Source organism: Acomys minous (assembly GCF_964271855.1).
Source record: "Acomys minous genome assembly, chromosome: 13".
Lineage (NCBI taxonomy): Eukaryota > Metazoa > Chordata > Mammalia > Rodentia > Muridae > Acomys > Acomys minous.
The window spans coordinates 36,173,903-36,201,045 of NC_140495.1; the positions used below are offsets into that span (position 1 = coordinate 36,173,903).

At 38.1% G+C, this 27,143-nt stretch overlaps 1 long non-coding RNA gene across 1 annotated transcript in view; it reads right to left on the bottom strand.

Annotated features, from left to right (window-relative positions):
• The window catches only part of LOC311581973, a 120,437-nt gene that overhangs the window by 18,990 nt on the left and 74,304 nt on the right, over window positions 1-27,143 (bottom strand). Inside the window, exons 3-4 of the long non-coding RNA XR_014773970.1 lie at window positions 26,096-26,246; window positions 7,659-7,722 (exon numbers count right to left, since the gene is read on the bottom strand). This is a non-coding gene — a long non-coding RNA (uncharacterized lncRNA). The remainder of the gene's footprint in view (window positions 1-7,658; window positions 7,723-26,095; window positions 26,247-27,143) is intronic.

Genomic DNA, 27,143 nt, shown 5'->3' on the forward strand with positions numbered 1-27,143 from the left:
CAGCCTATCAGGTCTCATCTAGACAGTCTGCATCCCCTTCCTCAGTGTTCCCACAGGGCCTCTCTGCCAAGGGGCAGTGATGAAATCCCCAGCACCAGAGGTCTGTCAGAGGCAGGCCTGCACACCCCCTTCCCCACATGGAGTATGAACTGTGCATTGACTACACCCAAACAAGGGGTCTAGGTCCTCTGGTTGCACTGCTCTTGGTTGGTGCATCAGTCCCTGTAGCCCCACCCCCTGGGTCCAGATCTTTCAGCCTTGATAGTTTCCTTGTGCAGCTCGTGACAACCCCCCAAGTCCTTCCGTTCCTCCAACTCTTCCACACAACTCTCAGCTGTTCGCCCAGAGTCTAGCTGCACGTCCTAGTATCTGTCCTGATGCCCCACTGGGTGGAGTCATTATGTTGAGCTAATATTCACTTATAAGTGATTATATACCATGCACAGTTTTCTTTTTAGAAGCAAGGAGGCTTCCAACCTTACAGGTCTCCAAGCCACTGCCACCTCTACTGGCCCAAAGGCTTTCCATTTCACTTTTAATTTCATTTCCCCTGCAACACCCGTAGTTACTAACCTTTCGAGATGTTATGTATTCTTCATTGATCTGCATTTGCACAGCTGTCTAAATGCCTATATACGTATCTGTGTCCCTACCATCTAATTTATAGTCCTACACCTGGGGCAGCAAGGACCAAATCTTCTTTGATCCTACTGCTCAACCCACTGAAACACATGTAAAAGGAACAGAAACACATAGGTGTGCTCATGGTGTGGAGTCATTTCCAAGTTCAGAAAGACTTAATGGTGCTCCTGGCTGTGACTGAGAGAATCCCTGCAAGTAAATGGGACTGGATGCTGAAGAACGAGATAGTTATTTCAAACTATGATTTCCATTTTCTTAGACTTTACAGCGTCTCAGTGTTTTACGCACATATGCCAAAGTAAAGGAAGGAGTGTGTAAATCTTCTACCTACTAATGTATTCTGGATTTATGTCATTTGCTGTTTTTCCAAAGAGTCTGAAATTTTCCAGGGGTAGAGCCATTCACTGGCATCTGAAGAGACAGATGTGCTAAAGAAAAGAGAAAACGCTATACAGTTTTCCTCCACTAACTTCCAGAGAAGTGGAGGCTGAGGCATGCAGGGAAGACCCAGAAATGAGGACATGTTTGTTCACATTGCGTGTGTGTGTGTGTGTGTGTGTAAACAAGAGGATGCAGTACTCCTTTGAAAGAATAAATTGTTTGAGGGGCTTGTGACTGCTGCTCTTGAAACAGACTTAAAAATCCCTTGAGTGGCGCTGTGCTCAGAGGATTGCTCTGTAGATGTTGTGCTAAAATACCATGAGAAAAATTAGGTAAAAAGGACAACCTTCTTTCCCAGTTGTAAGACTCTGACTCCTCTCTATGTAAACAATATGGCTTCATCAGTATCAGACTAATAATGTAACTATGACCGTACTAAAGAGATACTTGTAAGGAAGGTAGCTGCCACCTCATTTGAAAGGTAATTCAGGTATCTAACTCTTGTTGCTGTCATCTAAATAGTTAGCTATTATCAATTGCATCAGGTTTGGGCAATCTTTCTCTATTTCCTATATGGACCATTTCCAGTCTAGGATGTTTTGCAGTCACTTGGCAATTACATATCCTTGAAGTATCTTTTATTTCTCCCTATCTCAATGAGATTATCTTGTTACCTGTCTATCCTAAACATCCTGAGAACACAGCACGGTATGTTCACTTGGTACTCAGAATATGGCCCTTTCCTGGGAGGATGTGTAATACACGGGGGTGTAAATGATAACCTGGGAAAATGACTAATTCTACATGCTACCTCTTCAATTACATAATTTGATGTAACATTTTTTTACTAGAATGTTCTTACAAATTATATCCTGGGTTGCTTTCTGCGTATTTTCTGGTTTTTTTAAAACAGTATTTTGAGTCATTCACAGGAATGAACTAGTTAATCCTATTTATAAAGATTCAAAGTATCATCTAAAGGAAACAGTTGAGTTTTAAAAAAATTAACAAGAAGCTCTGTTTAACATCTATACATATCCCACCACTGATCAGTACAGTAACTTTTATATCTCAAATGTGAATATAATCTTAATAAATGTCTCAGCTTCCACTGTTCTGAGGGTCAGCATCTTTGGTTTCTTCCCTCTGGCCACAGGGCAGATCTTTTGTGTTAGTCTCAGGCGTCAGTTTATGACAGTTTCAGCCGTCAACTTTTTGTAGAAGCAATTTGTTATCACCCCCTTTGAGTGCTTTAGTGACACCCTCAGAAATCGAAACGGTCAGAAAAACAAATAATCGCCAGCTTACAGTGTGCGCTGCAAGTACATGTGCGCCACTCCCTGGCTTGGTTTACACTTCTGTCATCCCAGTCTTCTGTTCCACGTATACTAAGCTTAGGTGTGGATGGGCTTATTTTGTAATATGATTGTCCTGTTGCATGGCTGTACCAATTTTCAAGCCAACTGAGAAGGAGAATAGACTTAGCCAGATTGGTTACTTTTTTTTTTTTTTTTTTTTTTTTTTGTGAATGGAAAAATGGATGAATGGGAATATTTTCGAGATTTGGTTTCAAAAGCAGAAGGAAAGTAGGTGAGTTGATCCTCATCATGACCCAGTAATGGAAGCATTCCAGATTCCTCAAAGGTAGCCAAATATTGATTGGGAATTTTCTTTTGAATGATGAAATTATTCTACAATGTTTAAAGAAGATCTTTGTGTGCTAAATCTTAATGCTAAGAACGGATAATTTCATTTAATATTTACAGCAGATATCTTCCGGAATGTGGGACGGAGCTTTAAGAAGTTATATTAACATTTGGGGAAATTTTAGAATTTTCACATTCTGTTCTACTGTTGAAATCAATTAGCTTTGAAGGCCACAGCTTTTTTTTTTTTTTAAACCAGGGACCAGTAGGTCCCTGTGCAAATGCATCACTAGGCCTCTGAGTAGAATGTGAGGATGTGTTTTTCGGCTGATGGTAACGCCCTGGAGTCAGCCTCATTCAGGGCGTCCCTTTAGCAATCAGCTCTTCCCCAGCTTCTCCATTACTCTGCAAAACAAGGTCTAGGTGAGGGGGGTGGCTTTTAGGGAATTAGTGAAATAATTTATTTTCTAGTCTATCCTCACTTTTACCATATCTGACCACTGTCATTTTAACCTTTATAGCAATCAGACAAACCAACAAACAGGACTAGTATTTTAACAGGCTGGTGAGCCAGACCTAGCAATGCTTAGTGGCTGATTCCCGCCTTCGTGGCATTCATTGACATAAGTATTAATTCTGAGCAATTATTTATTTATTTATTTATTTATTTATTTATCTATTTAGGCTTAAATGCCAACTTTCACAGGAATTCATTGGAACCCTGCTCCCTCATCAGTTATGTTTTTTAAGGCCTATATAACTGCATAAAATTGACAAATTTTAAGTGATATTTTAAATGCATTTTAAAAATAATTGCTTTTATTTTATTTTACTTATTTTATTTGCATTGGTATTTTGCTTCTGTGTCTGTGTGAGGGTGTTGGTTCCCCTGAAACTGGAGTTCCAGATAGTCATGAACTGCCATGTGGATGCTGGGAATTGAGGCCAGGTCATCTGCAAGAACAGCCAGTGCTCCTAACCACTTACACGTCTCTCCACTCCTAAAAGTGTACTTTGTTAGCGTGTGGCAGATATTGTATTAGGTGATCCTGACAAAGGTGTGTAAAAGATAAAGGTGTGCTCCCTGCATAGAACTTATGAGTTGGACAGGGGAGGAGAGAAACGTACTGGAAGACAGAGCAAGGAGCCGCTGGCAGAACCTGCAAATACACTTCTGAGTTAACACTTAACGTCAATGCCAGCAGTTTCAGCCATGTGTAGAGATACACACAGACCACTGTAAGCAGAAAGAAAAACATCTGTGAAATAATCTGCCTATGGATGATCTAGACGCACCTGAGGAACTGAAAGGGGCCAGTTTGATTAGGAAGAATAGGTAGCCCAAGATGAAAGGACCCCAGAGGACACATAAGATGTTTTAGAGTTGATACAGGAGGGCTTCCTTTGTCCATCTAGCTGTGGTATGAGACCAAGATTGCAGGGAAACAAGAGAAATAAGCAAAAACCAACAGTGAGTGTGAGTAGTCAACGGCAAGGAGTCCATCTGTGATTCTGGTGTGGCCCAGGACAGTTGGTAGAGAAAGAGACAAGGCAGAGGCATCATTTGCTGATTAACTATGAAGAGAGTAAGACATGGGGGTATCTACTGGCTAGTAGCCTTGAACCACTGTGCCCCAGGGAGGGACAGAACTGAGGGTGACAATCCAAGTGAACTTTGGCATATGTTCAATTTGAGATTCACTTCATACATTCAGGAAGACACAGGTCTTGAGCTTATTGGAGAAATATTGGCCCACAGGGAATATTTGGATGGTTTCTATTTCAAGTGAATACTGTTCCCCACAGAAAGAGGATAGAGTGAGAAAGGAGGACCGAGTACAGGCACCTTGTTCTCCCATTCAGTCGGGGAATCCTGCTACTTCTCCAAATATAATAATACAATTTAGTCTTGACATACAATGCTTTAAAATATGTGTATACTACAGAATATACACATTGTGGTTGCTTTATGGTGCAACTGTACACAACTTATTCTTTTTACCGTTGTCTATTTTTTAAACACATGTCTTCCCAATCTCTATGCTGCTAATTGGCATCTGTTACCTAGCACTTTACTTTCTACTCTTGAGTCTGACTTGTTTTTAAAAAAATTAAACATACATGTATCCATGCAAAGTTTTTATTTCTGTTCCTGACATATTTCTTCTAACATGCATGCTGTTATAAATGGGTTTTTGTTTGTTTGTTGCATTGGTTTGTTTTGTTTTTTGTTTTTGTATGTGTGTGAGAGTTTTTGAGACAGGGTTCTGCATAGCCTAGTGTCCTAGTCTGTTGTTATTTTGGTTTCTAATTCTGTGATAAAGACCATGGCCCAAAGCAATGATCCATCATAACAGGAAGTCAGGAGAAGAAATTGAGGCCAGAAACATGGACACAGAAACTGAAGCTGAAGCCATGGAGGAACACTGCTTGCTAGATTGTTCTTTATGACTTGCTCAGCTTGCTTTTTCACACAGCCCAGTACCATTTGGCCAGTGACTAGAACTGCCCATCATGAGCTGGGCCTTTACTCACCAGTCGTTAATCAGGAAAAAGCCTCCATGACCTTGCCTCCAAGCCAATTTATGGAGGCATTTCCCCCATTTCAGGTTTCCTCTTCCCTAAATAACTCTGTGTCAAACCAACAATAACGAAGCAAACTGCCCTTTGGCTCTGATACTCCTTCCTCCTTTAACTGGGCCTAGTACTGAGACACAGGCATGTCCCTCCTAGTTGGCTTCATTTATTTTCCATTCTTTCTTCCCTCATTCCTTCTCTCTCCCTGCACCCCCCCTCCCCCAGTCTCTCTGTCTCCCTGTCTCTCTGTCTCTCTTTCTCCCCCCCCCTCACTCCTTTCTTTCTTGGTGGAATGGTGTTACTCAGTGTATATGAATAACACGTACATTCATTTTTACCCTACTTATCTTCCACTGGACTAGGTATTAAGAACAACGCTATAGTAAACATGCAACTGTGTAGCATTTCATTGATACAGTGTTTATTTTTTCTTCTGGATATATACCTAGGAGAAGGATTCCTGAACTACATGGTAGTTCCACTTTTAATTTTTAATTGCAGCGCATAATGGCTTTAGTAGTGTACGTTCTGATCAGCACTGCACAATGAATTTACTTTTCCTTTATATCATTACTGATGCTTGTCTCTTTTCTGGTGACAGAAATTCTGTCAGGTATAAAGTGATATGCCATTATGATTTTAATATGCATTTTCCTAATGACTAGTGATATTCAGTATTTTGAATACATCATTTGGTTATTAGGGTGCTGCATTTAGAAAAATGTTTATCTAAATTCTTCTTTAACCTATTTCTTATGCTCTTATTTTTTCTTCTCCAATTTTCTCTCTCATTTCTTTTTCGGTATGAAGTTGATCCCTTATACATTTTGGGCATTAACTCTTTGGGTATGGTTTGAAAATATTTTCTCCACTTTTAAAAATTACTTAGATGTTTTTACATTTTATTATCATATATTAGTATAGAAAATAACTTTTTTCATTATGTTTTCACAGTTGCATATAAATGACCTGGATTACATCCACCCCACTCTAATTTTTCCTTTTAAGAGTACTTTCTATTCCTTTATAAAAGCATTTTTGTTTCATATAATTTCATTAAACAATTTTGGTTTTATTATAAGTGCTTTTAGGGTCACTTCCAAAATATTATTGTCAAGACAAATGTCATATGGGTTTTTTGTTTGTTTGTTTGTTTTATGTGTTTTGTCCAGATAGTTTCACAGCATTAAATATTAGGTAGAAGAAAACTGTAATTTTAGTCAAGTCACAGAAAGAAAGAATTGTTCCTACATAATATGAAAGTAATATTTAGAGAATGGATGAATAGCAGAAGAACTTATGATGTAGACGATGTTTGTTGATATGTATAAATCATAGTTAGGTCTCATCCAGCTTCAGGGTCTGGTTCTTTTGTTCTAAAAACACAAAGTCACATAAGCATTATACAGTCCTAAAATTATTAATATATGAGATGTACATGATGCATAAAAGAATTAAGGCTTGTTCTCTGATCTTAGTATGAGCAGAACAAAGACATCTGCTAATCTTTATTCACACCATATTAACAATGGCATCTAATAATAAGCCAGATGGATTCTGTGACCAATAAGAAGCCTTGTCTATGCATAGACATTCATGTCTCAGGCAGCTGCAGAGCTACTTCCATGGAGTGGGCTTAGCAATATAAATCACCTGCTTATTTTGCAGTTTGAATTCTTTTTGTTTGTTTGTTTGTTTGCTTGTTACATATCCTTTTCTTACATATATTTTATTAATTTATTCATATTACATCTCAATTGTTATCCCATCCCTTCTATCCTCCCATTCCTCCCTCCTTCCCATTTTCCCCTTACTCCCCTCCTCTATGACTGTGACTGAGGGGGACCTCCTCCCACTGTATATGCTCATAGGGTATCAAGTCTCTTCTTGGTAGCCTGCTGTCTTTCCTCTGAGTGTCACCAGGTCTCCCCATCAAGGGGAGCAGTTTGAATTCTGTATATCCCAATTGTAGTCCCCTCCCTCATCAACTCACTATCTGTCCCTCCCTCCCTCTTTCCCTCCCTCCCTCCCTCTCCCTCCCTCCCTCCCTCCCTCCCCTAGTCATCCGAAAGGGAGCCCTCCTCCCCTAATAATGTGACCTCTGCCTATCAAGTCTCATCTGTACTATCTTCAATTGCTGCGATGAAACACCATGACAAAAGCAAGTTTGGGAGGAAAGGGTTTATTTCGCTTACCCTTCTACATGGTGGTGCATCATTGAAAGAATTCAGGAAAGAAACTCCAAGGGCCAGAACCTGAAGGAAAAAGCTAATGCAGAGGGCATGGAAGGGTGCTGCTTATTGGCTTGCTCTTTTGTGGCTTGCTCATTCTTATTTCTTATAGAACCCAAGACCAACAGTTGAGGAATGACAAAAATCAACCAATAATTAAGAAAATGTTCTATAGGCTTACCTACAGACCAGTCTTATGGATATATTTCCTTAGTTGAGGTTCCTTCCTCTCAAATGACTTCAGCCTATGTCAAATAGACATAAAACCATCCAGTGAGTATATAAGCAGGAAGGTGCTCTTTGGGCATGGACAAAGAAAAATGATATGGTTTGGGTTAGTATTCTCACAGACCCACATGTTAAAAGCTTGAATATCAGTCTATGGTATTACTGAAAAAAATGGCAGAACCTTCAGAAAGTGGGGACTAGTGGAAAAAAGTGAAGTCATTGGCAGCATGCAGTTGAGAATGCTATTGCAGCCTGGCCCACTTCTGTCCCTGTCTTTGCTTCCTGGATGCTGTATGTAGAATATTCTTTTCCTTGCATGTTATCCTACCATTAGTGGTAGTACCATGTAAAATGCCCAAAGGCATATGGAAGACTATGTGACTGTGGGTGGAATCTTCTGATCTATAGAATAATATGAACTTTTATTCTTGTAGAAATTGATTTATCCAAGGCATTTTTGTCATAATGACTGAAAGCTGACTAACACAAAGGATGTGGACATCCCCAGTAAGCATGGTTTAGTTTGGGTTGCCTGACTGAAACAAAAAACAAGACTACTGTGGGAAAGTGAGTGGAAGCCAAAATGGAGAGAAAGGCTTTGAAGAAAAAGTGATCCACTAATCTAAATAAAAAATTGAAAGAACCTGAGGGAAAAAAATTTCCTTGATTCATTCAAGCAGTAAAAGTGTAAAACATTGGTTTATGCTGACAGGATGGACATAACATTGAAGACAGTTGCAGTTTAACTGAGAGAGAGAACAGTTTCCCCGTGTACCTCAAGGATCACGTTTGACAGGCCACAGTTTGCTTTACAGACAAAAATCCTTTAATGTTTAACTCCCAGATAAGTACGGTGACTGGAAAGACAGTGCTGGCAAGAGGACAGATTTTTATCAGTTTGCAAACATAGAACTTCTACTGGCACATGACTGCTTTGGTAAGGCATTCTTCAACGGAAACGTTATGAAAGACCCCTCGGAGCCAATCACGTATAGCTTAATGTATAAACAGGGTCCCATCCCAGTGCTAATACAAATCAGTTCAAAACAAGTTATGCAACTGGGTAAATGAAGTTGTTCAAATAAGTTACTTCACTTCTTTGTCTTCCCATCATCAGCCTTTCCTGCTGAAAAACTCAACCGTTCTTGCCCATGGAAGGATGCTTAATTGTTGTCCAGCTGGACATAAGGCGCTAAACCTTTCCATTTGTTTTGTACTTGAATTAAAGCCACTTTGCTCTTATTCTATGCTTCTTTACAAACTTGAAAGACACAGCATGGAAAGACAGAATAATCTTGCCTTGGAGCAGGGCTGCTGGAAGAAAAGTTGAGAAGGAGTTAGAAAAGTAGGTGAGGAGATTTAGAATGTTTGACCAAGGAAATGACATTTCACTCAAGCTTTTTTTTTTTAACCTACGGTTTTATCTTGGCTGACTATTATGATTTTTAATCAGTGGACAGACTCCTTGCTTCTCCAAAGCATCTGACTGCATATGCTTTCCACCGAGCATTAGACCCCGAATATGTTTGCTCGAATAATAAATAAATGTGCACCTCAGCATGAAAAAGTACATGCTCACATGCAAACATGCCTGGAAGAAAAAGTACTTTGTCTTGGAAGAAAAAGTACTTTGTCTTTCATTACTGTCACTCAATGTGCAAAACTTCTGTGGCCACAGTTGTGTGGGCTGTTTTTCCACATTAGTCGGTTTTCCAAAGCCAGGTGAGGTGAATGTTCAATAAGGAAATTCAGATATGATGATGTCTACCTGGGATCAGAGTTAGCTTCCACAGGGGAAGGGCCCAGTGCCACACAACTGTGCCCCACTTCAGATTCAGGCTTGAGAGCCTCTCATAAACCACTGATTTCCACTCTGTCGCCTAGCACCGCAGTGACTCACGGAACTTGGGGAAATACCCAGCTTGCCACCAGTGTAGTACGGATGGATACTGACAAGGATTCTGATGAATTGCTAAAGGGACAGGAGCCTCTGTCTCCATGGAGCTGGATGTTCCATTGTAACATGATGATTGTCTGAAGTCTATCACGTGGGTATCTATAGAGGCTTCAGGATTGGCTTTATTATGTTGCTATGATTAATTACATTATTGACCATTGAAATCAGCCCTGCTATTTTCCTTGAAGGTAAATAGATGGGAGTTTGAACGGGACCCCTGGGCCCAAATCTGCCTGTCATAATGTTCTACTTGTAGGTTTCTAGGACCCTCTGGATCTTTCTACTTTGCTATTCTCCCGTGCTTCTCTCATCTAGAGTCCCAATAGGATGTCCTCCCCTCTGTCTCAGTTTCCTGGTAAGTGAAGGCTTTCGTGGGACATGCCCCTTGGGCCAATATGTAGATATAAGTGAGTATATACCATTTGAGTCTTTCTCCTTTTGGGTTAACTCACTCATTATGATCATTTCTAGGCACCAGCCAAGGACAATACAGGCCGTAAACTTTAAACCCCTACCCAGATCTAGCCAAGGGTCAGAACATTCTCCACAGTAAAGTGGAGAGTGGGATATGACTTTCTCACATACTCTGGTGCCTCACCTTTGACCATGTCTTCTGGAGGGGGAGACCTGGTGGCACTCAGAGGAAGAACAGCAGGTTACCAAGAAGAGACTTGATACCCTATGAACATATACAGGGTGAGGAAATCCCCCTCAGGAACAGTCATAGGGGAGGGGAATAAGGGGAAAATAGAAGGGAGGGAAGAATGGGAGGATACAAGGGATGGGATAACCATTGAGATGTAATAAGAATAAATTAATAAAAAATTTTAAAAAATAGATGGGAATTAAATTCTACCTTTTTAAGCAAATTGCTATTTTCCCTGGCAACCATAGCCTCTCTCTGTATGTTGCCATGGGACCCCAAGCAATCCTTCCCATGTAATAAAACACCTAGCAGTTACAGAAGTCTCAAGATCCCAGCTGTTGTGCACCAGCAACTGGCTTTATAAGGCAAGCACATGTTTCCATCAGGTCACATCAAGTTATTTTTAAGCATTTTTGTTTTTTGTTTTTTGTTTTCAAGACAGGGTTTCTCTGCGTAGCCTTGGCTGTCCTGGAGTCACTTTGTAGACCAGGCTGGCCTTGAACTCACAGTGATCCACCTGCCTCTGCCTGCCAAGTGCTGAGATATTTAAAGCATTTCTAGTCTACCATTTTTATATTCCTCAAAATCTCCAGGAACATAATTGCTTATACTTCTATTCATTTTAAGATTCAGACATACTCATGAGCATTACTATTCAGAAATAAAGCAGATTTTGTTTTTTACTAGAAACAAAGATATACTTTTGAGGACTTTTTTTGTTTTTTGTTTTTGTTTTTAAATGTTTAAAAGCAATTGAGCTTTTAGTAAACACTCACTAGTTTCTTTCTGTGTGCAAGGCATCATGATAAACCATGTAAAAGATCTATAAACAATTCCTCACTTACATTTATGGCCAATAATCAGAATTGCTTGGTATTGAATAGCATACACTCCTCACTTCTCTCAGTCCTGACTTCTAATAGCCTTCTTTTCTCTTTATTCATACTCATCACTTATTTTATTGTTTAATTGCTGTACTTTAAGTAGACATATTGTTAGTACATCGTAGAATAAATGATTATATGGCTCCGCAATTTAAAATCAATATATGATTAAATTAAGATGCCTATTTTCTAATGATTAGATTTAATTTGAGAGTAAGGACTTTAATGTTGGGATGGAGAGTAGGTCACATTGATAGCTATGACATGTGACATGTGATTATTTAACAATTGTACAGTTTTTAAAAAGCAGGCAATTGGACAAACAGATTACAATGCCATTTGTAGGACCAGAAATGCAGACTAAGTTTATAGCAAGTTAAAGCAAGTGGATTGCAACTGAAGAATTTTAATATGTTTCTGTATAAAAGGAACAGGGACCTCATGCCCTTGGTTTTGTGTTCTAAGAAGCTTAATAAAGTGGTAGTTAGTGCCTGCGTAAGAGGGAGTGAGGTGGAGCAAGGAATCTAATTATGTTCATTTTCATTATTAAGTCAATGGCTCAGATCTGCGTCTGCAAATACAAGGGCTATTGAGATGCTGGAATCGAAGAAAATTTAGGACTTGAGTAGGCATAAAAGGAAAAAAATTTTTTTCAAGAGATTTCAACCTGGATGACTAAAAAGAGTGATATGGTATTAGAGAGCCCTCAGGAAAATGATCTGGAGAAGCAGCATGCTCATCCTCAATTCAAACTGTTAGAGTGCCTGGTGTCCACCAGATACAGTAGGTCAGGAGCTGACAGACAGCACACAGTATGATAAGAGGGCAGCGGTTGGAGGCCATGAATTTTGAAATCTTTGTACAAAACTCTGAAAAACAAGCAAAGATTAGAATTATGAGGAAAGTACAATTCTCAGAAGACTGAAAATGAAGAGAACAGTGAATAAATTCATTGTTCAGTTACATTTACCCCTTTTAGAATTGTGAAAATTAACATCATATGTAAGGCTGATTATCAGGAAAGCTGAGTCTATAAATGGGTGGAGCTCATAGAAATGGCCAGAAATTCAGACAACTATATAACTGTGACAACCTGAAAAAAAAAATGAAGTTTAAAAGACAGCAGTTGCTTTAAAGGATATTTTGTAGAAATACTTATAAAATGAGTAACTTTTTGAGTATGAGTTGTGGGCTTCGAGATGCACTACATAAAAAAAAATGGCTTGTTAAGACCTGAAAAGAAACAGGTTTCTTACTAATAGATCCTAAAATGGGAGTGAGGAGAAGCTGAGCAGCTGGGAAGCAGATGAGATGAACATGAGTGAGTCAAAACACCCATGACAAAAGAGAACTGTTTCATCTTCCATTTGACTTGCTGGCTTTACTGTGGACTTTTGAGCACTTTTCAGCATCTAAAGGAGCTTGTACTTTGTTGTAAAATAAGGGAGTGATACATTGTGATTTGGTAGAAAATGATGGTGCATTTCCTACTATGAATTATATTCATTAGAACATCTGTTACTAAGTTTTGCAGATGTATCAGATTCAATAAAATATCGTGTTAACTTCCTCGTGGCTGGAACAAAATGCCTACAGGGAGAAGCTTTTTGGTTGAAGGGTTTACTTCGGCTCGCATTTAAAGAAACATAGCCCATCACGGCAGGGAAGGCGTAGAGGATGAAGTGGCTGAGTCTCTGCTGGTTAGCTTATGTCCAGCAATTTCCTTACACAAACAGGATGCAATAAGTTAGATGGGAAACAAGTACAGCATAAAACCCTCAAATCCTGCCCCTATGCTACTACCACATATAAGAGCTAGACCCCGTATCTGAAACTTACTACAATCTTCCTAAAGAGCATCATCAGCTGGGTACCAAGTATGCAGACACATGAGCCTATGGGTGGAGTTCACATCAAAACGTCAGCACTCCTCTTATAGGCAGCATCTCCTAATCTGCATTAAGTCCAAATTCAACAGCCCCATATGGTCTCCCAGTTCTAACACTGTCCAAACGCCAAGTTTATTCTGAGACTCAAGGTAGTCTCTCAACTGTGAACCTTTGTAATATCAGAAAGCAAATGATGTACTCTCAATAAACAATGGCACACAGTAATTATTCCTACCCCTGAAGGTAAGGACAGAAAAATATGGGGTAATTAAAGCAAGATTGAAACTCAAAAAAAAAAAAAGCATTGAACTTTGCATCTCTTTGTTCAACATCTGTGGCTTGTGGTGGCATCATATGGGCTCCAATAGGTATCTCACCCCTCCAGCTTTGCCATCTACAGCACAGTTGACTTTCTCTTGAGCAGATGCATTCCATCTGAAGATGTCTCATGTTCTTGGCATCAAGTCCACAACAACTTATTCTTTATCCTCACACTATATCCAGATCATTCAGTAGCTCCATGTGAGGAATACTATCCACCTTATGTCTCAGGGGCTTTATAGGACTTTTGGTGTGCACTTTCTTGAATTCAGCAAGCCCATGAAACCAGCACTGTATGAATAATGATGTCAGATTCTTAAGTCAACTGAAACTACAGTCTGATCCTGAGGAGAAAATGCTCCTTGGCTGGCCTCTGACTACTAGCTAGGCTTTGTTCATTCATTTTTTCTTCTTTTATTCTTTTTTTAATTTTATTTAATTAATGTATTCATATTACATCTCAGTTGTTAGCCCATCCCTAGTATCCTCCCATTCCTCCCTCCCTCCTGCTTCCCCCTACTCCCCTCCCCTATGACTGTGACTGAGGGGGACCTCCCCCGCCCTGTATATGCTCATAGGGTAAATACAGGTTTGGAGCTCCCAATGGGTGGGTTTTTCTTTTAAGGTACCCTCCCTATAGCCCAGATGAAAGTTCACTGCTTCTTTTTAAATAACATTAGTCTCTTTAACAATTAATGCCTTCCCCCACAACTGTATATGTTTTTCTTGTCCAAGATCACAGTTTATATAACTGTAAACCTGGTTCAGAGTGTGAGCAGTGACTATGCCTAGCCTCAATGTTAGATTGTCTTAAAATTTCTTCTGTTGAAAGCTAAGTGGATAATTTTTACATTTCAGCTTCATTTGAAATGCTAAGACATAAGCAGAAGGTAGAAGGTACCCAGATTCTTTTTCCAGAATGTAGCATAAATGACTCTATATCTATCTTACAAACAAACAAACAAACAAACAAACAAATCCTTGTTCTCCTCTGAAACGTCATTTAACTTGTCTTTATTAGCATATTCTAGTTGTGACTGTAGACTACCTAACTCTGACCACAATGCCCAGTTAAGCTCTGCTCATGTCATTCTAGAGCCCTGCTTAACACATACTACAAAGTTTTCTCCAATGTCTCCATGAATCAGTGCCAAAGGCCTACATTATATGTGGTGAAGGTTATTGCATCTTAGTTTTTGACCCTAATTTTTGTTACCACTGATATATATTACTTAGTTTTTTTCATTGTAGTGGCAAAATATCTATGGAAGAAATTTAAAGGAGAATTTTAGCATGGATTTGTGTAATGCTTCGAAGCACTAAAGTCCATCTTGGTGGGAAAGACAAAATGCCTGAAAGGAGGTATCACTGGTGCAAAGGCTTCTGGTAGCTGGTTACATCATGGAAACAGAGGTGTCCCTGGTGCAAAGGCTTCTGGTAGCTGGTTACATCATGGAAACTGACATGATGCACAAAGCCTCACAGTAGAGCCAATTTATTGCTCTAAAAGTTAATCTCAACAGTGCTGTAACTCCCAACTGTGCCTTAATTCTCAGCATTTCCACAATCTCTCAAAAAAAGTCCACCAGATAGACCCATGTAGTCAAACTTATAAGCCTATGGAGTACATCTAACATACAATGTAAAACAGATGACAAAACATTTGGATGTATTACCTCTGGGCCTTTAAAAGGTAACGCTATGTATATTTCATAAGGTATCCTTATGTCAGCTCTTCTGTGGGCTCTGCCATCTTTGTTTTATTCATTATCTACTTACCAATCATTATATTACACTTGAGTTCATTCATTTCCTCTATTTTTTCAAATATACAGTTACTATGGTAGGTACCTGGAGGTATGTACCTACCTACTATGGAGTAGGTACCTACCTACTATGGTAGGTACTATGGTAGGTACACATATATATATGTGTGTGTGTGTGTGTGTGTGTGTGTGTGTGTGTGTGTGTGTGTGTGTGTTTTGAATTGAATAACATTCTGTATTTTATAAATTGAGACTTTTCAAAAATTGATTCTTATATATAGCTGAAGCAGATATGGAAAAATAAACTATGGCAATTAACAACAAGAACAAAAACCATCTTCTGGGCTAGTAAGATGGCTCAATAGGTAAAGGAATTTGCTACAATACCTTATGACCTGAGTGTGATCCCAGCATCACACACAGTGGAAGAAGAGAAGCAACTTCAATAAATTATCAGAGATCTCAGCCTTGATGCTGTGGCACACCTGTATCCATGCACATGTATACATACACAGAGACAGATGTAGCAATAACAATAAATTATCACTAACAATACAACCATTTCCTTTCTTCTCTCATACCAAAGATCCTATAAAGCCACATCATGTTTTCATTCACTAAACCAGCAAAGCTAACCTACATCTCCTAGTAAAACATTTCCCATTGAGAAGAATGCATTTTGTCATATGAAATGGTAATTTTGTATCTTAAGAGAATCACAGTAAACTTATTTAAATCATAGATACATATAATTAATTTTTCTATTTCAGTATTTTTGCTTTAGAGAGATTTATTTTTTGCATTCTATTTGTTACTATTTAACTAGTTTCATGTTTTTGTGGATTTTAAAGCACTTTCATGTACATATATTAATGATAAAGCATGCCCTTATGTAGAATAAAATTGATATAGGAATATTTTCAAGGGCAAGCCAACGAAAGGTTATGGAGAGAAATGGTAATGTATGTGAGTGTGGTAGAGAATATTTTTTGCAATGATGAATGAGGAAAGTTGAAGTTGTGTATGGACATATTTGCTTACATACACACATTCGTATATCCATGATGTTACAAGCCTGCAGATGTGCATGTAGAAAGCTCTTAGGTTTGGTACTACCTTGACCAAATGGATGGGATTTTTTTTTCACTTAGGGCCTTTAGCAAAAGTTTATTGAAATGTACTAAGTAATGCTGTACTTGTATTTATATATTTGTCCCTGAAGATTAATTTTTGATGTAGTTATTAAAAAATTTTTGAGTTTAAAAAAATCTCTTAATTAGTATGAATGGATTATATTATTGATAACTATGAATGCTAATTCTTTTGAAGTTAAATATTAAAGTTACAAATATGAGAGAATTTTTCTATAACTTTTCTACATAAAGAGAACATGATCTTTTGCCTTTGCCCTGACAGAAAATTAAATTTTCTTAAAATTTAGTGTTCTATCCTGTTTGTATTATGATATAACTACTTTTACCTAAAACTTTAGATCTAAAAATTATTCCAATCCTTATGGTTAGAGAAATAAAATGTCCAGATATGCGTGATTTTTTTTTGTTCTTAATTTCTTTGTTCATCTCAATGTCCGATCTTTATACTATAATACTATCAGAGCTATATTGCTTTAATAACTGTTTAATGTTCTATTCTTCATTCTATCTTTAATTGTAGATTTTTCATTGTTATTTGTTGTTGTTGTTGTTGTTGTTGGTGTTGTTGTTTATTCTTGACAAATTCTAACTGTAGAAATCAGATGTTAGAGTGGTACCCTTCTCAGGAGAAGCTGTCGAATAGTATGTTTGATGTCAAAGCATGTGTCTGGGGAAGCATTTGGAAAATGCACTATTTTTGAGTGGATAACATTAGAAGTGTCTGCTGAGAGTGTGATACAAATGTAGCCTGGCCAGGAAATTGTGTTTTCAGCCTGTCATGCTTCCTCTGACTCACTTCACTGTTGGATTTAAGTCATATTGTTTTGGCATGAGTTAAGTGACCTTCTTTAAGATATTCACTCTGTTCTTGTCTTCTAGGTCATCGTGTTCCTATTCACATGCAAATACACTGTTTATTAATTGTATAATGTGTTTTAATAGAGTCTTTGATGCACAAATGAATTCAGGATTATTAGCCAGGCATTCCCAGGAGAACCAGAAAAGAGTTAGCTCAGTTCCCCCAGCTAATGAGTGCCTGGCTGTGCCTCTGAGGTCTCTGGAGTGGGTTGTCTGAGAGTGTTTTAAGTCTCTTTAGCCCTTGGAGATATGATGGTGGTGAGGTACACAACAGAATTCATTCTTGGCACCAGAGCAGGTTCTACTAGGAAGAACTAGTACATACTGATCTGAGGAGAGGTTAGATTAGAATTACAGAATTAGAATTAGAATTAGAGTTACAGAGAGATATGATCAAATTAGTTCTGCAGCAGGATGAATCTCACTCCCTCACATGGAGGGAGAAACTTTATAGAGACAGGGAGTCAAGTTACAAAAGTGGCCCTTTCCTTTTATAAAGCCTGTAATCGCTAATACATAGAAGGAGACTCTTAAAGGAACACACGGAAGATATACACTTATTCACAACAGAGAGTGCAGATAACCTAAGTAATGGAGAATGTCTGTTGATGCCGGCATAAACTGAAAGTCAGTAGTAACAGCTGTGCTTCAGCATGCATTCCTATTTTAATTATTTTCTTTGGATGTGTGTGCACACACATGCACATGTATGCACCACAAGTGTGTGCAAGTGTGTGCCTATGTGTATGGTGCATGCATGTGTGAAAATGAATGTGTGATTGCACTCTGCTGTGAGGATACTTTTGGAGGCTGGAATTTATGGGATTTATGGTGTGATGATTTCCTTATTCCTTTTCACCTTATATTTCGAGAAAGAATGTCTTGATGTACATGCCCTGGAAGCATTTTTACCAATTAAGCTATCTAATCAACACTGATTGATTTTATTTTTTTAATTTTGTGGCATTTTTTTCCTTTATTAATTTATTCTTGTTACATCTCAATGGTTATCCCATCCCTTGTATCCTCCCATTCTTCCCTCCCTCCCATTTTCCCCTTATTCCCCTCCCCTATGACTGTTCCTGAGGGGGATTACCTCCCCCTGTATATGCTCACACTGATGGATTTTAATTTATTACAAATACTTTTTAAAAATATATATTCTGATCATGGTTTCCCTTTCACCAACCCCTCCCAGTTACTCATAACCTACCCTTCCTTCAAGTTCCATTCCAAAGAGACCATTTCTGTGTCTTTTTAGAAAAAAACAGGCATCTAAAAGAACAAAGTACAATAATATAAAACAAAACCAAACAAATCAGAATAGAAGAAAACAAACAAACTGAAGAAAAAGTTGAAGAAATGTTGCAAGAAACACATATAGATAGAGATACACACATTTGTACATACTCAACAAAAACAAAAAAACAACTGGAAGCCTACAAGTTCATGGATAACTGAACAACACCCTACTCAATGACATCTGAGTAAGAGATGAAATAAAAAGAGAAACTAAAAGCTCCCTAGAATTTATGAAACTGAAGGTACAACATACCCGAATTTATGGGAAACAATGAAAGCTGTGCGAAGAGGAAGGTTCATAGCATGCATTGTTTTTATAAAGAAACTGGAGAGATCCCATACTAGCAACTTAACAGCAAACCTGAAAGTTCTAGAACAAGGAGAAGCAGACACACCCAAGAGGAGTAGATGGCTGGAAATCATCAAACTTGGAAACAAAAATAATAATAATAATTCAAAGAATCAATTAAACCAAGGCCTGGTTCTTTGAGAAAATCAACAAGATTGACAAACCTTTAGCCAAACTAACTAACAGCATAGGGAATATTCAAATCAACAAAATCAGAAATGAAAGGGAGACATAATAAGAGACACTGAGGAAATCCAAAGAATCATCAGGTCTTACTTCAAAATTCTATATGCCACAAATTCAAAAACCTAAATGAAATGGGCAATTTTCTTGATAGCTACCAACTACCCAAATTGAATCAAGATCATGTAAACAAATTGAATAGTCATATAACATGTAACGAAATAGAGGCAATCATCAAAAGTCTCCCAACAACAACAAAAAACTCCCAGGACCAGATGGATTCAGTGAAGAATTCTATCAGACATTCAGAGAAGAGATAATAAGAATTTTCTTCAAACTATTCCATATAATAGAAACAGAAGCAACTTTACTAAACTCATGCTATGAGGCTACAGTTACCTTAATATCTAAACCATAAAAAGACTTAAAGAGAGAGAGAGAGAGAGAGAGAGAGAGAGAGAGAGAGAGAGAGAGAGAGAGAGAACGAGAATTCCAGGCCAATTCCTCTTATGAACATTGATGTGAAAATACTCAAAGTGCTCACAAAGCAAATTGAAGAACACATTAAAACACCATGGCCAAGTAGGCGTCACCTCAGGCATGGAGGAGTGGATCAATATATGGAAATCCATCAACGTAATTCATTATATAAAAAACTTAAAGAAAGGAAAACCACATCTGATCATCTCCTTAGATGCCAGAAAAGCATTTGACAAACCCAACACCCATTTATATTAAAAGTCTTGGAGAATAAAATTACATTTAAATTCTATATCACTGTATCTAGAATTAAACTTATTTTGCATCTACAAACAAAATTCTATACTAGGGGATTAAAAATAACCTTGTGAGTTACAATTGAGGCATTAAGTTGAGGAGTAGATTCACTAATCTACCTTTTGTTCTATTTTCCCTATATATTTCTGTATTACCTCCTTCTTTTTTTAAAACTCCTATCTCCAAACCTAAGAATGTAAGATAAGGGAAAATGGAGACATTGTTGAATCTAACCTTGTTTTCTCTCTAAAAAAGACCAATAATAACTTGTAACCAACTTCCTTCCATAACAACCCTCTGTAGCCCAAGAAAGAAACCAAAAACTATTCCACCCCCTTAAAGGAAACATGGCATCTTTCTCTTAAGGTTTCTTCCAGCTGATTTGGGATGAATAATACCTAGTAGGGGCACAAATAAAATTGTGGACATGGGTAAACAAGCTAGGAATCACATTTGTGGTCCAGTTTCTAGATGTTGAGGAATTTCGGGCTTAATTAGACTCCTGTGGGGGACAGTCTTAAATGCTGGACCTGTTGGGATTGTGAGCTTTCTTTGAAATTGTCCTGGGAGCTGTCTTGTTCTGATGAGGAACAGCAACTGAAGCACTTGTTGCTGGAACAAGAAGGATACAGGATGTAAGTGGATGGCATGCTGAGAGAAATGCATGCTGTGAGGTCTGATCCAATGTCAGTGTCCAGTTCTTTTGTAGGTCTAGATAGATATTTTAAATTGATAGTGAGAAGAAGTGATAGAGATTGATTTACATTCATAATTTTAGATGAACCAAGATAGGAAAGATATTTTCTTAAAGGTTGTCAAATACAAATAGCCAAAACACTAAGAATGTAACATTTATATAATTCCTGATTGTGTCATGGTTCTTCTAGCTATAGGTAGTTTATTGTATAATAATATATGTGTAATAATATAAAGTACATGTAAAAAATAAAAAATATTTAATTAATAAAAATTTTTAAAGTCCTAGAGAGAACAGGGATACAAGGCACATATCTAAACATAATAAAGGCAATATAAAACAACACTATAGCCAACATCAAACTAAATGGAAAGAAACTTAAATCAATTCCACTGAAATCAGGGACAAGATAAGTCTGTCCACTTTCTCCTTATCTCTTCAATATAGGACTCAAAGTCCTAGGTAGAACATTAAGACTACTAAAGGAGATCAAAGGGGTACAAATCAGAAAAGAAGAAGTCAAATTATCACTATTCCAGATGATCTGATAGTATACAAAAGTGATACCAAAAATTCTATCAAAGAATTCCTACAGTTGATAAACACCTTGAGCAAAGTGGATGGATATGAAATCAACTAAAAAAAATCAGTAGCCCTCCTGTATATAAAGGACAGATCAGCTGAGAAAAAAGTTAGGGAAACTACATCCTTCACAATAGCAACAAATAATATAAAGTATCTTAGTGTAATTATAACCAAGAAAGTGAAAATTTGTATGAAAAAAGCTCAAATCTCTGAAAAAAGAATCTGAAGATTTCAGAAGATGGAAAGATCTCCCATGCTTGTGGATCAGGAGAGCCAACATAGTACAAATGGTCATCTCACCAAAAGCAATCTACAGAGTCAATGAAATTTCTATCAGAATATCCACACAATTCTTTACCAACTTTGAAAGATAAATTCTCAACTTCAAATGGAAAAACAAAAAACCCAGAATAGCTCAAACAATCCTGTACAATAAAAGATCTTCTGGAGGAATCTCCATCCTGGATCTCAAGCTGTACTCTAGAATATCAGTAATAAAAACAGCATGGAACTGACACAGAAATAGGCTGGGTGATCAATGGAATCAAATAAAAGATCCAGAAATAAATCCACATATCTATGGCCACTTGATTTTTGACAAAGAAGCCAAATCCATACAGTAGAAAAAAGATAGCATCTTCAACAAATGGTGCTTATGTAACCGGATGGGTACATGTAGAAAAATGCAAACAGATGCATTTTGATTACCATGTACAAAACTAAAGTCCAAATGCATCAACATAAAACCAGACATAGTAAATCTGTTAGAAGAAAAAGTGAGGAAGAGCCTTGAGCTCATTGGTACAGGAGACAACTTCCTGAACAGAACACGAACAGCTCATGCCTTAAGATCAACTATTAATAAATGGGAAGTTATGAAACTGATAAGCTTCTGTAAAGTGAAGAACATTATCAACAGAGCAAAATGATGGCCTAGAGACTAAGAAAGACCTCCACAAATCCTATATCTGACAAAGAGCTAATACCTAAAATATATAAAGAACTCAAGAAATTATACACCACCAAACCAAATAATCCCATTAAAATGGGGTACAGTACTAAACAGAATTCTCAACAGTGGAATGTCAAATGGCTGAGAAACACTTAAAGAAATGCTCAACATCCCTAGTTATCAGGGATATGCAATTCAAAACAACTCTGAGATTCCATCTTACACCTATCTGAATGGCTAAGATCAAAAATTCTGGTGACAGCACATGATTGCAAGGATATCAAGAAAGGGGAACACTCCTCCATTGGTGGTGCAAACTTGTACAACCACTTTGGAAATCAATCTTGTGCTTTCTCAGGAAATTGTGACTAACTCTTCTTCAGGACCCACCCGTATCATTCCTGGGAATATTCTTGAAAGATGATCTATCATACATCAAGGACATTTGTTCAACTATGTTCATAGCAACTTTATTCATAATAGCCAGAATCTGGAAACAACCTAGGTGTGCTTCAACCAAAGAGTGGGTTAAAGAAAATGTGGTGCATTTACACAATGGAATACTATTCAGCTATTAAAAACAAGAAAACCTTGAAATTTGCAGGCAAATGGATGGAAGTAGAAAAAGATCATCCTGAGTGAGGTAATCCAGACCCAGAAAGACATGCATGGTATATAATCACTCATAAATGGATATTAGCTACATAATACAGGATAACTACACAACAACACAGAGACTGAAACATCAACAAAGGACCACTTATAATGTGGACCTAGGACGTCTGCTCAGATGTAGCAGTACAGTCTCCTTGTGAATCCCAAATGAGGAGAGGAGGGACTACTTCAGACATATACCCTGGCCACCAAACTTAGACCACTTCCCTTTGGAAGGATGGCCTTGCCAGGCTACAGAGGAAGAGGCTACAGGTAGTATGGATTAGACTTGCTAGGCTGACGTCAGATGTTAGGGGAGGAGGGCATCTCTTTCTTAGGACTAAGGGAGGGAGAGCAAAGGCATGAGTGAGAGAGGGAGACAGGAAAAGGAGGAGGGAGGAAGATACAATTGGGATGTGAAGAATTTAAACTGCAGAACAAGCAGGTAATTTATATTGCTAATCCCACTATATGGGAATAGATCTGAGTCTAGATGAGACACCAATATCTAGGTATAGAGAATATTTCATATTGGCTACAGAACCCCTATGCATTACCATTAGATGCCTTTCTTCATATGGCATGAATAAAGATGTTAAGATGTCCTTTTTTTCTACTCATACAAAGAACAAAAAACCAACCTTAATTGTTTTGTTCACCTTATACATTATGCACACCTTATACATTTAGAATTTTAGGACTGTATAATGCTTGTGAGAAATTATATGCTTTCAGAAAAAAAGCACCAGACACTGATTTTGGATCAGATCTGACAGAATGTTGGTCACTGATATCCTTTATCCCTCATGTTCCAGCACCAAGTGCTTCAATTGCTGTTCCTGATCAGAACAGACAGCTCCCAGGAAATTTTCAAAGAAAGCTTCCAATCCAATTCATCAAGCATTTCAGACTGTCCCACACAGGACTCTAATTAAACCTGGAATTTCTCAACATTTAGAAACTGGGCCCCGAATGCTGAACCACCAATTCTCCGATTTTATTTGGAGCTTTAAAATGGTACTGTTCATCCCAAATCATCCAGAAGAAAGCTTAAAAGAATGACAACCCCTTTCCTTTAAGGGGATTGGGTAGTCTTTTGCTTGCTTTCTTTGACTATGGAGGGTTATTATCAATGGAAGTTGGTTACAGATTATTATAAGTCTTATTTAGAGAGAAAACAAGGTTAGACTCAGTGATGTTTCTCTTTTCCTTTATCTTACATTCTTAGTTTTGGATATAAGGGTTGAAAAGAAAGAAGGGGGCAATATAGAAATATATAGGGACATGGAACAAAAAGTTGATTAGCAAATCTACTCCTCAACTTAGTGGCCCAATTGTCACTCACAAGTTTATTTTTAATTCACTGGTATAGAACTTTGTCTATAAGTGCAAAATAAGTTTAATTCTAGATACAGTGATATGGAATTCAAATGCAAGATTGTTCTTCACACACATTATATGTATATATTTCTACTCTAATATGAGGTATTGTACCCCTATAACTCAATTATAATACAAGGTTTAATTCCAGTGCTTTGAAGGTGATATTGCAGGCTGTTTAGGATAAATAAGTTATGCAAGTTGGTTGGTGATTAGTCAAATCATGGTCATGTCTATTACTAGTCTATTTTTGTCGGAAGAATATACATCTTAGGTGCATCAGAAAGATATGATTCTAAAGAAAGATATAGTAGATGAAGTTAGATAAGGTCTTCAAAAACCTCAGAGACATGCAGAATACGGCATTTAAAATATGTTTTTATTATTTTAAAGATTCACTGAAAATGAGATAGGTTATCTCCTGGCAACATCCAGCCTACATCAAAGAAGATGATGAGCATCAAAGAACCTCTTTATGGAGATGGCTTAAAATGTGGCAAACAAGCCACTGGGGAAAAATGTCTTCATTTCTACCATAGACAGAATTCTGCCTAAAAGGGGGCAATCATCGATGCAGGCAGAGTTGCTGACCAAACTCTGCCAAGACAGGGTAAGCAAGTCCTCAAAAGTTCTTGTCTCACAAATATATCTGTCAGATATATTGGGCCAGAAAGCTAAAGAAGATGCTCCAACATTATAGAGAGTTTTGGGTGACTATTTAGGTAGCAAAGGAATACTATTTAGGTATTCCTTCTCAAGTCTCTGATGAAGTTGAAGACTAGGTGGCTTAGTTGTTCATGGCTAAGATACTTTTAGGTCTAGATAGATGTTTTAAGTTGATAAATAAATATGTTATGGAAATTGATTTACATTCAGAATTTTAGATGCAGCAAGATAGGAAAGATGTTTTCTTCTGGGCTGTCAAGTACAAATAGCCAAAACACTAAGAATGTAAAATTTATATAATTCAGGATTGTGTCATGCTTCTTCTTGATATAGGTCATCTATTGTATATATGTGTAGTAATATAAATGCATATGTGAAAATTAAAATGTTTAATTAATAAAAAATAGTGAACAAAAGGAACATTAAGTCAAAAATAATCCCATAAAAACACAAAACTAGAAGCCCCATATATATGAAAAGAATCGGTGAGTTAAAAAAGAAAGATAATAAAACAAACCAAAAGCAACAATATCTTGGCACAACATTTGGAGACAAAGAGCCTCCTGAGATGCCATTGAGTTCATCTTGTGTTGGTGGCCATCTACAGCCTACCTTTGAGAGTGGTTGGTTTCCCTAGTGAGATTCCTATGGAGAAAACTAATTTTCCATTTGCAAGTTGTTATCAGTTGAAGGTGGCTTTAGTGTTAGAGATGTGGGCTGTGTGTCCACATTTTCTCTCTGCTCTAGGACCCCATCTGGTGCAAATCCATTGCACGCCTTGTGCATGACACCAAAGTCACTGTGAGTTCATATGTGTATCAGTCTTGCTGTGTATCAGAAGGTTGTGTTTTCTTAGTGTCCTTCCTCCATTTCCTCTTTCTCTAAAAGTCTTTCTTACACTATTACACTCTTTCTTTTCCATGTTCTGCAGAGTTCCTTGAGCCCTGAGGGGAGATATTTGATTGAAACATCCTACTCTCTCTCTCTCACTCTCTGCACATTTGCACATTGTCTGACTCTGGAAATCTGTACTTGTTTCCATTTGCTGCAGGAAGAAACTTCTCTGATGATGACTAAGCAAGATACCAATCTATTATTATAGCATAATGTAGTTTAGAGTCATTGTATGGCTAAGTTGCTTTAGCAGAATGGTAGTCTTTGGTTTTCCATGAAATTTCTGACTTATCTAATCTTATGTTTTGACCACCCAAACTCTGTTGGGTATGTGTTACATTTTGTGGACTGAGACTTGAAACAAATTAGATCATGGTTGGTTACAACCACAAGCATTGTGCCATGATTTTACCAGCATATGGTGCATGCGGATCACCATTGTACATTGAAGGACTTGCAGTTTGGTTGGTATTTACCTTTTTCTTTTGGTTGTATGCAGAGTACTTCCTAGTACCATGAACACAAGGCAGTAGTGGTGAAGTCTTTATGTAGGGACCATTCCAGCTGTTTTATGTTCAATTTGTTTTGAAGGTGGTATCTTCAGCAATGAAGCCTCGTGATCAGTTTCTAGAGAAAAAAAAAACTATAGTCTTGGCAAACAGCCGGGGCTGCTTGATCCAGTTTCCTTATTGATAACTCATGAGAACTGGACTAGTTTAACTAAACAGAAAGTATGATAGATGCACTTTCCACTAAATAAAGTAGGTATTTATTAATTTTAATTATTAATATATTTTATTAATTTATTCATATTACATCTCAATTGTTATATCATCCCTTGTATCTTCCCATTTCTCCCTCCCTCCCATTTTCCCCTTCCTCCCCTCCCCTATGATTGTCACTGAGGGGGACCTCCTCCCCTGTGTATGTTCATAGGGTATCAAGTCTCTTCTTGGTAGCCTGCTATCCTTTCTCTGAGTCCCACCAGGTAGGGACTCTGGGCCTGAAACTCACACCAAGCTCATCTAGAGTCTCTGGGCACCAAGTGCCTGCCAAGTTCAGCTAGGGTCTCTGGGCCCAAATTGCCTGACAAGTTCAGATAGGGACTCTGGACCCAGACTACACACCAAGTCCAGACAGAGTCTCAGAAGCCAAACCGTGTGCAAAGCTCAGCTAGAGTCTCTGGACCCAAACTGCCCACCAAGCTCAGCTAGGTCTCAGGCGCTGAACCGTGCACCAAGCTCAGCTAGAGTCTCTGGGACCAAACCGTGCACCGAGCTCAGCTAGAGTCTCTGGGCCCAAACTGCCTGCCGAGTTCAACTAGAGTCTCACAGGCTGAACCACTCACTGAGTCTAGTTTGGGTTTCAGGGCAGGAACCACATGCAGAGTTGAGCTTGGGTCACGGGGCCCAAATCTTGCAGAGTCCCCTCTCTCACAGCAATTCCCACCAGTTAATACACCGATCGCCTCTGTCAGAGGGTTCCCAGCTGCTGCTGCTGCCGCTGCCGCAGCTGCCACTCTGG